General features: G+C 34.8%; 1 protein-coding gene across 1 annotated transcript in view; it reads right to left on the bottom strand.

Moving 5' to 3' along the window:
- PXDNL (peroxidasin like) overlaps positions 1 to 13,718 on the bottom strand; it is a 478,851-nt gene that overhangs the window by 4,926 nt on the left and 460,207 nt on the right. The gene's annotated exons all lie outside the window — the stretch shown is intronic.

Below are 13,718 nucleotides of genomic sequence, written 5' to 3'. Positions count from 1 at the left end.
TGGAAAGAGCCTAGATGTCCATCAACGGATGAAGGGATAAAGAAGATGTGGTATATATATACAATGGAATATTATGCAGCCATCAAAAATGAAATCTTGCCATTTGCAATGATGTGGATGGAAATAGAGGGTATTATGCTAAGCAAATAAGTCAGTCAGAGAAAGACAAGTATCATATGATCTCACTGATATGAGGAATTTGAGAAACAAGACAGAGGATCATAGGGGAAAGGAGGGAAAAATGAAACAAGATGAAACCAGAAAGGGAGACAAACCATAAAAGACTCTTAATCTCAGGAAACAAACTGAGGGTTGCTGGAGGAGAGGGGGTGGGAGGGATGGGGTATCTGGGTGATGGACACTGGGGAAGGTATATACTATGGTGAGAGCTGTGAATTCTGTAAGACTGATGAATCACAGACCTGTACCCCTGAAACAAATAATACATTATATATTAATAAAAAACTTTAAAAAATTAAATTAAATTAAATTAAAGCCTTAAAAAAAAAAAAGATGGGTTAGGACTACATTTTCCAGAGCCAAGAATACCCATGAACTTGGAATTCATTAAGGATACAATGTCTTGGTGTAAAAATAAATAAATGATAAATAATAAATAAATAAATAAATAAATAAATAAATAAAAATTGTGTAAAATGTTTTACTACATTTGTGTTGAAGTAAGACAGTAGGATGGGCCTTTGGGGTAATTTAGTATTACAATGCCTACTTGGGATGTGAACCATTGTTCCTTAATTTATTCATCACCCAATAGGATTCTTAAATATCCAATATATGCCAGGTAAACACTGCTGAACTAAAAGACTAAATCTCTGGCTTTTTCTAAGTAGTGATAATGGAGATCATGGTAGGATAAATTAAAAATTATGGTGGAGGCAGGAATGAGAGGGTTTTACAATGACTAGATGTGAACTGAGTTAGTCATTGCCTGAGCAGGGTCATGGGTGTGAAAGATGAAAATCATAAAATTCTGTAGAGATATTAGTGATTATGGCCTAGAAGACTAAAACAAACAAACAAACAAACAAAAAAACACTTTTATTTCTAAAAATACTGAGATAATGTAAAACATTAGTGAAGTTGAATAAGTTCCAAAAATAAAAAAGAGTAGAGGCAATTCTAAGATATAGAAAAGATATTTAGGTGGTAACGTCTGTCCTCAAGGAGAAAAGTATAGAAAAGCAAACTAGACAAATGACAGCAGCACATCTATTGTAAACTTCTGGCACTTAGAGCAATAATATATTTTCAAATGACAAAGAAACTTTTTAAGGGAAATAGTCTGAGAACTGTCTATGTACCATAAATGTAAGAGATAAAATGCATGATGAAATTTTGTCACAGAGTTAATCACAAAGTCTTGAGAATAAGAGGCACTTTGGTGGGGAGTCAGAGAACATGCTGGACAATAAGTTTCCTTTCTCTGTTTTCCCATGTAACTATTGCTAGTATATAGAAGTACAATTGATTTTTGTATGTTTATCTTGTGTATCTTCTATCCTGTGACGTTGTTGAACTTACTTATTAATTCTAAGAGTTGTTTAGTAGAGTCCTTGCAATTTTCTAAGAGATAACTGTATCATCTGAATATAGTTTTCTTTTTTCCTTTCCAATCTGAAAACATTTTCCTTTTCTTGCCCTATTGCATTAGGAAGAATTTTCAGCACTCTGTTTAATAAGAATGGTGAAAATGGACATCCTTACTTTATTGGCAATAGTAGGAGGAAAGAATTCAACCATTCACCATTTAGCCTATTAATACAGCAGGTTACATTAATTAATTGATTTTGGAGCATTAAACCAGCCTTGAATTCCTCAAGTAAACCCCATTTAATTATGTTATATAACTCTTTTTATGTATTGCTATATTCTCTTTGCTAATATTTTGTTAAAAGTTGTTACATCCATATTCATGAGGGATGTTGGTATGTGGTTTTCTTCTTTTGCACTGTTTTTATTTAGTTTTGGTATTAGGTTAATACTATCTTCAAAAATGAATTGAGAGACTATGGACTCAGAGAAACAAACTGCGGGTTCTAGAGGGGAGGGGTGGGGGATGGTTAGCCTGGTGATGGGTATTAAAGAGGGCACGTATTGAATGGAGCACTGGGTGTTATATGCAAACAATGAATCATGAAACACTACATCAAAAACTAATGATGTAATGTATGGTGATGAACATAACATAATAATAAAAAAAACTAATGATGTAATGTATGGTGATGAACATAACATAATAAAAAAAAGAGTGGGGGTCTAGAGTTTTGAGGGCCTGCTCCTTATTGGTGAATTTAAAACATAAGAGCAGAAATTTAAAATATAAAGAAAAGACAAGTTGCCCATGTGGTCTATTATAGAAATCCAACCAAGATGTTTATTTTTTTTTTAATCAAAGAATTCATGGTCCTTCTTTTTCCAAAAATATAGGTAATGAATAGCCCTATTTCTTACATAACTAAAGACATATTTCTGTATGCTATTTTTTTTCCTATTTCTCTCATTCATGCCCTTCAAAACAAAACAAAACAAATATGAAATCAAAGAAAACTCTGTGGGGAGAGGTGGCTTAGCTGTTTATCTGGTGGTGTAGTTGGCAATGTATTTATTCAAGGTAGCCTATGCCTCTTTGAAACTGATGCCTCAACAAAGCTTAAGTCAGGCACGTGCATTACAACAAACAAACAAAACACAGAAAACAAACAACTGTCAGGGCTTATATTCCAGCCCCTCTACCTCCCATGGAAACAGTAAATTCTCTCTCTAGTGAAAAGATTTTCAGAAAATCTACTCTTGAGAGCAGTCTTTACTGTGCATTATCTATGTGACACTGTGCAAGTGATTTCCCTACCTCTGTTAATAAAATGAAACAAAAAAAAAGTGAATTGAAAGTATTCTCTCCTCTCCTATTATGGGAAAATTTCTGTGAAATTTTCTTTAAATATTTGGTAGACTTCTGCACATTTGAAGCCATACGCACATGGGAGTTTGGGAGGAGATTTTTTTAAATTAATAATTCAATTTCCTTGGCAGCTTTAAAGCTATTCAAGTTATCTATTTTTATATTGGGTGAATCATGGTAGTTTGTGTTTTTCAAGGAGTTGATCTAAGTTGTCAAATTTAGGTGTGAAGATTTTCCTTCTTTCTTTTTGCCATGAGTTTATTTAGTTGTTACTTTTCCATGTTCTTGAGGTAGAAACTTAGATTATTGATTTGAAAGACATTCCCTCTTTTCTATTGTATTAGGGGCTATAAATCTCCCTCTCTGTGCTGCTTTATGCTAATTTATGCTTCATTTTCATTCAGTTCAATGTATTTTTTTATTCCCCTTGAGACTTCCTCTTTGACTCATCAACTCTTCAAAAGTACGTTGTTTCCTTTCCAAATATTTGGTCATTGTCATGTCTTTCTCTTATTTCTAGTTTTGTTGTGTTGGGTTCAGAAAGCATGCTCTGCATAACTTGAATTCTTTTAAATTTATTAAGGTTTCTGTTATGACCCAGAATAAAGTCTATCTTGGTACTAGAAGTAGGCACTTGAATCGAGGGAGTGTTCTGTTATTGTTAGATTGAGTGTGCTATAAAAATGTCAGTTAGATCCTATTGTTTGTAGTCATTTTTGCATTCTTCTAAATCTTGCTGACTTTTTTTTAGATATTTTCTGTACTGTTGAGATGGGGATGTTGAAGTTTTGACTAAATAGTTTTGACTATTTCGCTTTTCAGTTTTATTAGTTTTTGCTTCATATATTTCAAATATTTTGCAGTTCTCTTGGTTAGTGCATGTATATATAAGATTTGTCTTCTTTGTGGTTGGTTCTTTTATCATTGTATAATTGTCTTGGTAATCCTTCCCCTGAAATCTATTTTATCCAAAATTAACTTAGCCACTTTTGCTTTATTTTAATTAATTTTTGCATAATATATATTTTTCCACCATTTCAATTTCAACCTTCCTATATTGTTATATTTGAAGTCAGTTTCTTGTAGACAGCATAAAATATAGGTTATGCTTTTTTAAACAGTTTGTTTAATATCTGTCTTTTAATTGGTATATTTAGAACATTTACATTTAATATGATTAGATATGTTAGAGCTTAAATATACAATTTATTCTTTGTTTACCATTTGTTCTTTCTGTTTTTCACTTTTCTGTGTTCTATTTCTTGATTTCCTGATGGCTGCTTTAAAATCCCTGTCACATAATTGTAATATCTCTGTCACTTTAGTGTTGGAATCCACTGTCTTTTTTTTTTTACTCCATTTCAGATTTTCGTGGTTCTTGGCATAATGAATAATTTTCTATTTAAATAAGGACATGTTGAGTGTTATGGTGTGAGAATTTGGATGTTATTAAGCCTTCTGTTGTGTGTGTTTTCCTCTGAAACTGCTCTAACAGAAGGAGGGCACCACACTGTTGCTGCCATGTGGAAGTAGGAGTCTGTGTCCCCCACTTGGCCTCTGTCGATGCCCAAGAAAGTTCTCTTCATTAATCCTATATGGAGTTGAAAGTCCTGGCTCCCTGTTGGGCCTCCACTTATATTTTCTTAGCTGGGAGACGTAAGTACATTCTTAACTGCTCTGCACATGGCCTCCACTGACCATGGGGTGGTGAGGGGAAAGGGTGATCTCATTACCAGTGGGAAGTAGTGGAAGTCCTAACTCTCCACTGGGCCTCTTCTGACACCACCCCAGTGGGAAAGGAGAGTGGTGCTTCATTATTGTTGGGTCAGAGTGGAAGTCAAAACTCCCCACAGGGTCTCTACTGCTTTTGACTGTAATCACTTAAAAGAGATGAAAATCCTGGTTTCCTGCTTGGCCTTTTCTGACAATAGCCTCATGGGGGGAGTTATGATGCCTAATTAAAGGCTGGAGTGGGTAGAAGTCTGGGCTCCTCATTCAGGGCTTGCTAGCATTGGTGGCAGTGGGGCCAAAGTTTTGTCTATGTTGTTTGGCTGGGGAAGGATGGTTATTGTCTAAAAGTTTTCTCTATCACTAGGCTGTCTGTTTCCTAGTCTTTTGCCTAGAGAGAGTAAGGTTTCATTCAGCCTTTTTTCCCTCTCTACCTGATGTCATTTCAGAGTTGCCAAGCAAGCTACTCAGCTCCAAACTGGGTTGCATGAGGAAAAAACAAAAATACCTAAAACCATGAAACAAAAACACGTTGTTCCTTGGGACCCAAGGTCACTTCTTTCTTCTCTTCACCATTCTGAGTCTTCTTATGTTTGTTTATATATGATGTTTAAGGTTTTTAGTTGTACATTGCAAGGAATAGGCAAAAGCACATCTACTCTATTTTCCCAGAAGTAATTTATCATATACAGTTATGTAAAATTTTGACTTAAATGACTCCAAAATTATTGTTCTATATAATTTATTAACTTGCTCTGCAAAGTTAATAACTTAACCAAAAGCTTAGCCACACCATATCGCTGTTTAATCATAGCAGACAATATTGATAACAATATTGTCATTCTTGAGCTGCCTACTAGTAGGATCCTTACTTTCATAGTTCCTTTCATGTGTTGAGTGGTGACTCCCAAAATTTTGTAACTCAATGCCTTAATCCCCAGTACCTCACAATGTGATATTATTTGGAAATAGGGGCATCGCAGATGTGATTAGTTAAGATGAAGTTATGCCAGAGTAGGTTGGGCTCCTATTCTTCTATGAATGGTAGCCTCATAAAAAGGGTAAAATTTAGACACAATATCTAACACCTAAAGGAAACTTAGAGATCCAATCATAAAAGTAAATGACCTAAGAACTTAAAATTTTTGCAAAATTCATCCAGAGAGAAAGTATGTCCCTTAAAAAGTAGTATTCCATTTTATAGAAATATACTAAAAGTTATTTTGAGTCTAAAATTTACTAATTACAGTGTATTGAAATTCCCAAGTATTTACTGGAATATTTGACTGAATTTAGAACCAGGTCTATTAAGTAGCAATTATTCCTAAAGCCCACTCAATTTTGTGTCCAAAGTTTCCCACTCTGGAAGTGGCTTGTGATAGATTGCATTGTTCTGTTCACAAAAGTCAATGGTCCTCTATAGTGGGCCTTTCTCCATGGACCCCTCTGTGGTCACTCTCTCTGGGAGTAGTATAGCTCTCTCCCAGTGACATCAGGTTTGACTCTATAACTCACCCTGGCCAATGACACATGAGCAGAGCTAATGTGAGTCATATTAAAGAAGTTTTAAACACCAGTCCCAACATTGTTTTTTTTCTTCTACCACAAGAAAAGTATTTTCCAGACAGGGGTGCTCCTTTAGTTTGGGTCTGGAAATTTAAAATCTATGAAGCAGAGACATAGTTGAGTCCCAAAGAGCAGGAAACATTCATCAAGATCTATGACATCCTGGACCATAATGCAACCTTAAACAAATAGAAAAGAATAGATATACAAAGTGCACTTTTAGATTACTGTGGAATTAAACTAAAAGTCAATAACAGAAACATCTGGGAATTGGGAAACACAATTCAAATTATCCATGTATCAAAGAAAGAGAAATAGAAAAGAAATGCATACTTTTAAATAAATGAAAATGAAGATATAATATCAAAATTTGGCAAGTGCAATAGAAGAATGTTTAAAGAAAAATTCATGGAATTAAATCCATATATTGTAAATGAAGAAAGATAGGAAATCAGTATTGGAAATTCGTGTGTTTCTCTCTTTTTTATCCTGGTTAAGTGTCACTAGGGATTTATGAAATTTATTGTTTTTTTAAAAAATCAGCTTTTGTTTTCATTGAGGTTTCTTATTGCTTTTCTATATTCAATTTTATTGATTTCTGTTCTAAACATTTGATGTCCTTTCTTTGTCATATTTTAGGTTTAATTTTGTTGCTATAATTGTCCTAGTTTCAAATGAACTAATTCTAGTTTCTAGAAAAACTCTAATTTCTAGAGAAATAAGAGAAAATTAAGCCCAAAGCATAGGGAAAAAAGGACATGAAATTTATAACAGAAAACTATAAAACTGAATACTGGGAAACAATAGAAAATGGAAACAAACAAAAGCTAATTATTTAAAAATATCAATAATATTCATAAATCTCTAGTGAAACTAACCAAGAAAACATAGAAAACACACAAACTGCCAACATCATAAATAAAATCAGCACTACTAATCCTATGAACGTTAGAAGGACAAAAAATACTATAAACAACTCTAGGCCCAGAGATTTCATGACTTAGATGGAAGGAATCAATTCCTTTAAAGACACAAATTATCAAAACTCACATAAGAAACAGACATCCTGAACAGCCTATATCTATTAAAAAATTAAATCAGTAATTTAAAAACCTTCCAAAAAAGAAAGCACAAGGCACAGATGGATTCACTGGTGATTTACACTTAGAGAAAAAGTAAAAGCAAGACTCTACAACCTCTTCCAGAAAATAGAAGCAAATAGAACACTTAAAGCCAAAACCAGGTTAAGAAATTATGAGGGAAAAAAAGAAATTATGAAAAATACTTCTGAACAATACCTCTCATACATGTAGATGTAGATAGTAGCAGATTTAATCTAACAATGTATAACAACAATTACATACCATAACCCAGTGTGATTTATTCCTGGTATACAAGGCTTGTTTAACAGCCAAAATCAATTAGTGGAATCTATGATATCAACAGGCTAAAAAACAAATCATATGTTCATGATATCGATAAAAAAAAGATCTGACAAAATCCAACACTCACCCATGATAACAATTCTCAGTAACTAGTAATAGAGAATTTCCACAAGTTGATAAAAAAAATCTACAAAAATCATCTATAGCTATCATATTTAATGATGAGAGGCACAGTGCTTTCCCTATAAGATTGGGAACTTTCCTTTCTCAGTCTTCTTCGAACTTTTAGTCCTAGCTAATGCTAGAAGACAATAAAAAATAAATAAATGGTACATAGATGGACAGTAAGGTACAAAATTCCTTTATTCACAGATGACAAAATTGTCTATGTTGAAAACCCCAAAGAATCTATAAAACTGTCATTTAAATGTTTCAGTATATTTACAAAGTTGTACAATCATCATCACAATCGAATTTTGGAACATTGCATCATCCCAAAATAAACCCTGTATGCATTAGCAGTCAACCTGTGTCAACTTGTGTTAGTTTCTGTGTTCTACAAAACATTAGACATAATTCACCCAAGTTCTTTGCCACTTATAACAAGGATCATCTTTCCTTCAATGTTTAATAACATGTTCCTTATTTCCATCTGAGATCTCATCAGAAGTACTTTTAACAATCATATTTCTGCCAAAAATCTCTCCAACACAATCTAGGCTTTCTCTAATGGGCACCTCAAAACTCTAAACAGCCTCTATTCATTACCCAGTTCTGAAACCTTTTTCACACTTTTAGGTATTTGTTACAGCAACATCCCACTTCTTGGTACCAAAATCTGTACTGGTTTTCTAGGGCTGCAATAATAAAGTACTACAGATCAGGCAGCTTAACAACAAAAATTTATTTTCTTATAGTTGTAGAAGCTGAAAATCAAGATTAAGGTGCTGGCAGGGTTGGATTCTTCTGAGGACTTTCCCCTTGGCTTGTAGATGGCCAACTTCTCACTGTGTCCTCACGTGGTCTTCTGTGTGTGAACATCCCTGGCATCTCCCCAGCTGTGTGAGTAATAAATCTTCCTTTGGCCATACCAAACAATTACTCCCATGGGTTTTGACATAAGAACCTCACTTTGGGCAGGAGCTTCTCCACATCAAAATGGAGTTGCTGTAATACATTCAGTCACTAAGTCCTGACCATTCTACTTCACAATTATGTCTCCAAAGCTTGTCCTTTTTCTTCCTGTCTAAGATCATCAGCACAGCCTAAGCCAACATCTGCTCACTTCTGGAACACGACAGATCACTGCAGTCACTTTTGTATTCCTTTATCAGTTCTCCCACAGAAACCGGATCAAATTATCTAAATTCAAATGCAAAGCATCCTTCCTGTTCCTCAGAGATTTGGAATTCAGGAGAACACTAATAGGCCTTCTTATTTAGACAGTTTCTGCCTCTCAGACTCATATCATGTGATTTTTCTTATTCTTGATTATTACCTATTCTCCAGCCATACTTGACATCTTTCTGTTCCTTACATATGTCAAAACTTCCTTTAGCTTTAATTGTTTCACTTTCTGTGGTTGTCATATTAGTAATAACATTACCTGTCCCTTAATTAAAAGGAAGCCTCTGAAGTATCTTTGATTCTTTTCTTTCACTCATCCTCATATACTTGTTCAGTAAAGTGATGGAGCTGGATTTTCTGGAACAGTTCTAATTTATGCTTCCCTCCTCCCTCAGGCTTAATTATTATTACTGTTGTCCCCTTTGAACTCATGAAAGAACCCACTTTGGATAAATAAGTTATAGTGGACAATCTATTGCTCTATCTCCCTTCCTGCTTGTTCTAACTAATCTGAATTCAGAACAAGAATTTTGTCTTTGTGACCACAAGGTATCTTTCTAGCTTCACATTCAGTCTTTCCAACCATCCAACCAATTACCAAGTTACAGTGAAATACATGATCTTGCCTAAATATGGGCCATTGATTATCTATCATTAAATTATCATCAACTGCACCCTTTTACATAGATCTCAGAGGAGATATCTAGACAACTACACCCTAACTTCCTTCCCATTATGGTTCTGGGTTCGTCTACCAATGAGAGGCACTCATGTAAGATTGGAAAGGAAAGCAGTATTATCCTCAAGCACAACTGCTAACAGGTACATAGGCTGAGCTTCAGGCTCCTGTGAAATTGCTGAGACTCACTGTGGCTTCCAAATGAGCTCCTGTGAACCAAATAGCTCCCTGCACCTGTTTCTATGACCTCTATTCCTCTCACCCTTCCAAAGGTTGTGAAAACCTATAACTTCTTGTATTTAAACCCATCCTACTTGGAATTACTAGAGGGTTTCTGTTATTTTCACTGAAAACTGACTTATACATCTCCTTGGGAAATAAAATGATATTACATTTTAAATTTAATTTTAGTGTTTCTTCTTTCTGTTGAAAAAAAATTAAATCACTTGCAATTATTTCATATTAAGAAATAATAAAATATTAAAAAAGAAAATTCACTCTAAAATGTCATAATATTGATGTGGTGTTCCAAATGATCTTAAGTACATGCAAATTATTTAGTGATATCTGTGTATCTCCACTGTACTATTCACTGATACTCAAAATTAGGCACTTTTTTTGAGTTATGTCATAAGGTCTGAGATCTGATCACATATGACACAATATCTGAAAAATGATATTTAGGCCCATATAATAAAACAGGTAGACTCCATTTTTTAGTACATTGTGGCTCTAGAAATTGCATCAAAATGTACAAAACATTTTGTTTTCTATAAACAAATGATATACTTGCAAGATAAATTCCAAGTCTATAACAATTAAGTAAATTCTAGCTCTGGATAATAATATAATGATAGAGGTGTAAACACCATGAACCTCAACCATAAAATAATAAATATCTGTATGAGAGGCTCCTAGAGAAAGAGAAAATATATCCATTATACCAAAGGGCTGTGGAAAAAGCATATACCATATGAAGACTACAATTCAGTTTTATTATGATATTGATATTTATATAAAAATATAACATATGCTTATTTTAATTAATTTTAAATATTAAATGCAAACTTGTGTGTCTTATTTAGCTTGAATAGAACTTGAAATAAATGGCTTAAGAGCTTATTTGAATGGCTTAGATTTCTCTTAAAAAATCTGATGGTTTGAGTCCAAATGTATATCTTATTTTACTCTATATTCATACAAAAGGATACTAGAGATCTGAGAACTTGTCCCAAAGTCTCAATTATTCTTTATAAAGCACTTATTGTGACATCAAACAGTTTGAAAACCTCATTTTAAGAATTTAGTTTTAATTAAACGTATAAGTTCTTATATATCATCTCATTGTTCATTATATACCACCTCCCCCCTGCAACATACACAAACACCCTTACAGCCATGTAAATTAGGCACCATCACAGATTGAAATAATTAAATGTTCTGAATGTAGTTATGGCTCTAGTTATCTCTACAATGATCAGAATCATATTTAAAGAGCAAATATACTTTACTATAATCCACTGATTACAAAACACCTACAACATCATGGAATTTGCAGACCACCTTCATTACTTTGATTCTATCATGGTTAAAGGACCACCATTAATGAATATCTTTTCTAGACATTCCAAAGTCACCTAATAAATGTAAACAATCAACAATGGAAAATGTCAAGACTGGCACTATTTCACAGCCCCGTAGACAAAATGCACCTAGGGTCAGAAAGTAAAGGTAGAAACCCATGGCTAGTAAGTGAAGGTTGGAATCTTGTGTCTTAGACAAGGGATGGTCTCAAGAATAACAATAATCTCCTACGTGATGAGTACCACTATGGACTACAGTTTCTATATTCTGTTTAATCTACTTGTTCATTGTCTTTAATTTTACCATGAGAAATAGACATGACTTTATCTGGGTGCTCACTTTTCATAAAATAAAGGGTTTAATTTCTGTTTTTTATTTATTTACAGAATGTATTGCATTCATGTTGATAAACAACAGAAAAGCTACAAAGCTGAACACACTGCACATTTAGAAATGTCCTTCTTTTAGCTAAGAGGATACATTTCATATTAACATGGACCATTAAAACAGGTTTTTATACAGTAAATGACAGATTAACAACAAATGTTAATTTCACAAATCCTAAGGGTTTGTTCTATCTGAAAATATGCTTTATCCTCAGAACGTCTGTCTTCATCATCCTGTCCACCTCTGAGTGTTTCTTGTTCTGGTCATAGATGTAGTTGTAGATGCTCTTGAAAGCTACCCAGGAAATATGCTCAATTTATCTCTGTGTTCCATTCTAAACCTTTTTTTTTCTTTTTTCAATCTACTTTACATGATCTGGGCTGATTTCTGACTTGAATCAATAGTTCCCAATGCTGGTATTATGTCATATTTATTTATTCATTCAATTTTTATCTGTCAAGATTTTGTTGGGTTTCATTCAGTGTGCACACAGTTCTGTGCCCTACTGCCCCCTCTTCCCATCAGTGTGTCCCGGCCACAGCTCAGGGAAACCTGACTCCTGTAAGAGCTCTCAGGACCTTCTAAACTGCCTCTTCCATCTTTGTCCAATCCTTACAAACCCTTTATATTCTTCATAGATCCAGAACTTTTTGAGTTCAAAAAGAAAACAGGGGTGCCTGGGTAGCTCAGTCGGTTAAGTGGTTGCCTTTGGCTCAGGTCATGATCCCAGGGTTCTGGGATCGAGCCCTGCATTGGGCTCCCTGCTCAGCGGGAAGCCTGCTTCTCCCTCTCCCTCTGCCCCTACTGTGTGCTCGCACGCTCTCTCTTTCTGTCTGACAAATAAAATAAAATATTAAAAAACAAAAAAAAGAAACATTGGTTGCTTTTATTTATTTATTTTTAAGATTTTATTTATTTGACAGAGAAAGACACAGCGAGAGAGGGAACACAAGCAAGGGGAGTGGGAGAGGGAGAAGCAGGCTTCCCACTGAGCCGGGAGCCAGATGTGAGGCTCGATCCCAGGACCCTGGGATCATGACCTGAGCCTAAGGCTGTTGCTTAACGACTGAGCCACCCAGGCACCCCAACATTGGTTGTTTTTAAACAAGTACTATGTGTCAGGCACTGAGGATCCAGCAGTGAAACGGCCCCAGCTATTAAGAAATTTACAATATAATGGAAGAGATAGAGCAAGTTAACAGGAAAAAACACTTTTCCTTGATACATTTAGAGATATGTGTTACTTCAAATTGTTACTGGACAACTAGGAGGGCCAGCTACTGCAGTCTTGGGGTATATGGAATGCTTCTAATCACTATAGCACATACCAAAGATGAAATATTACCACTAACATGCAGATAAAATTGGACTAAAATGTTGCTTATGGATTCTACCTGTGTCTGAAAATCCATAAAATAAGTTTATAAAAAAATAATTTGCTATATAGATAAATGGATTAATGTTTAAATTAACAGGGCCCACCTTCTGCAGCCCAGTGCCGAGGACTTTCTCTTACCAGTATAATATAACACATAAGCTCACTGAAAATAAAATAAAGGTCCCTAGACTCAGTGGGGTCCCAGAGTCCTAGGTCACCCCAACCATTCTAAGATGGAATAACCTTATCCTTCAAGAATAACCTTCAAGAAACAATGCTTCACATCTTTGAGATTCATGTTCAGACTCAGATTGGACAACTGATTGGACAAACAGGTGTTCTGGTCACAAGGAACGGTGCTGATGAGTAGCACACTGATGCAAACCACGGCTGCAGCCAGCCCCTAAGGGTGGCACACACATCAAGCCAGTAATCTCGCATTTCTATACAAGATAATATTTTTACGTTCACACGCAACAGTAATATGTTAAGGAGGTTACTGTTCACAAAGTGCCTCTGCCATATAATCTCATTTGATCCTCATAACATTCCTGAAAGTGCAGAGGACAGCACTTATTCTGAATGGTCAAATAAATTGCCCAGGTCAGACAACTTGAAAGGTAGAACTTCCTGTCTTCAGACCCTGGGTTCTTCTCACACCCCTACAGTGCTTTCTGCCTCAAGACCTCTGATGGTAAGAAGGGAAGAATACGCTTCACAGTGACATTAAAGTCAAAGAAGGAG

The sequence above is a fragment of the Eumetopias jubatus genome, unplaced genomic scaffold (genome assembly GCF_037043125.1).
Source record: "Eumetopias jubatus isolate StellerSeaLion01/CBP00866 unplaced genomic scaffold, mEumJub1_p1.0 scaffold_4, whole genome shotgun sequence".
NCBI classification, from domain to species: domain Eukaryota; kingdom Metazoa; phylum Chordata; class Mammalia; order Carnivora; family Otariidae; genus Eumetopias; species Eumetopias jubatus.
Note: the sequence above shows the minus strand (reverse complement) of the source record. Positions and strands in the feature narration are given on the sequence as shown.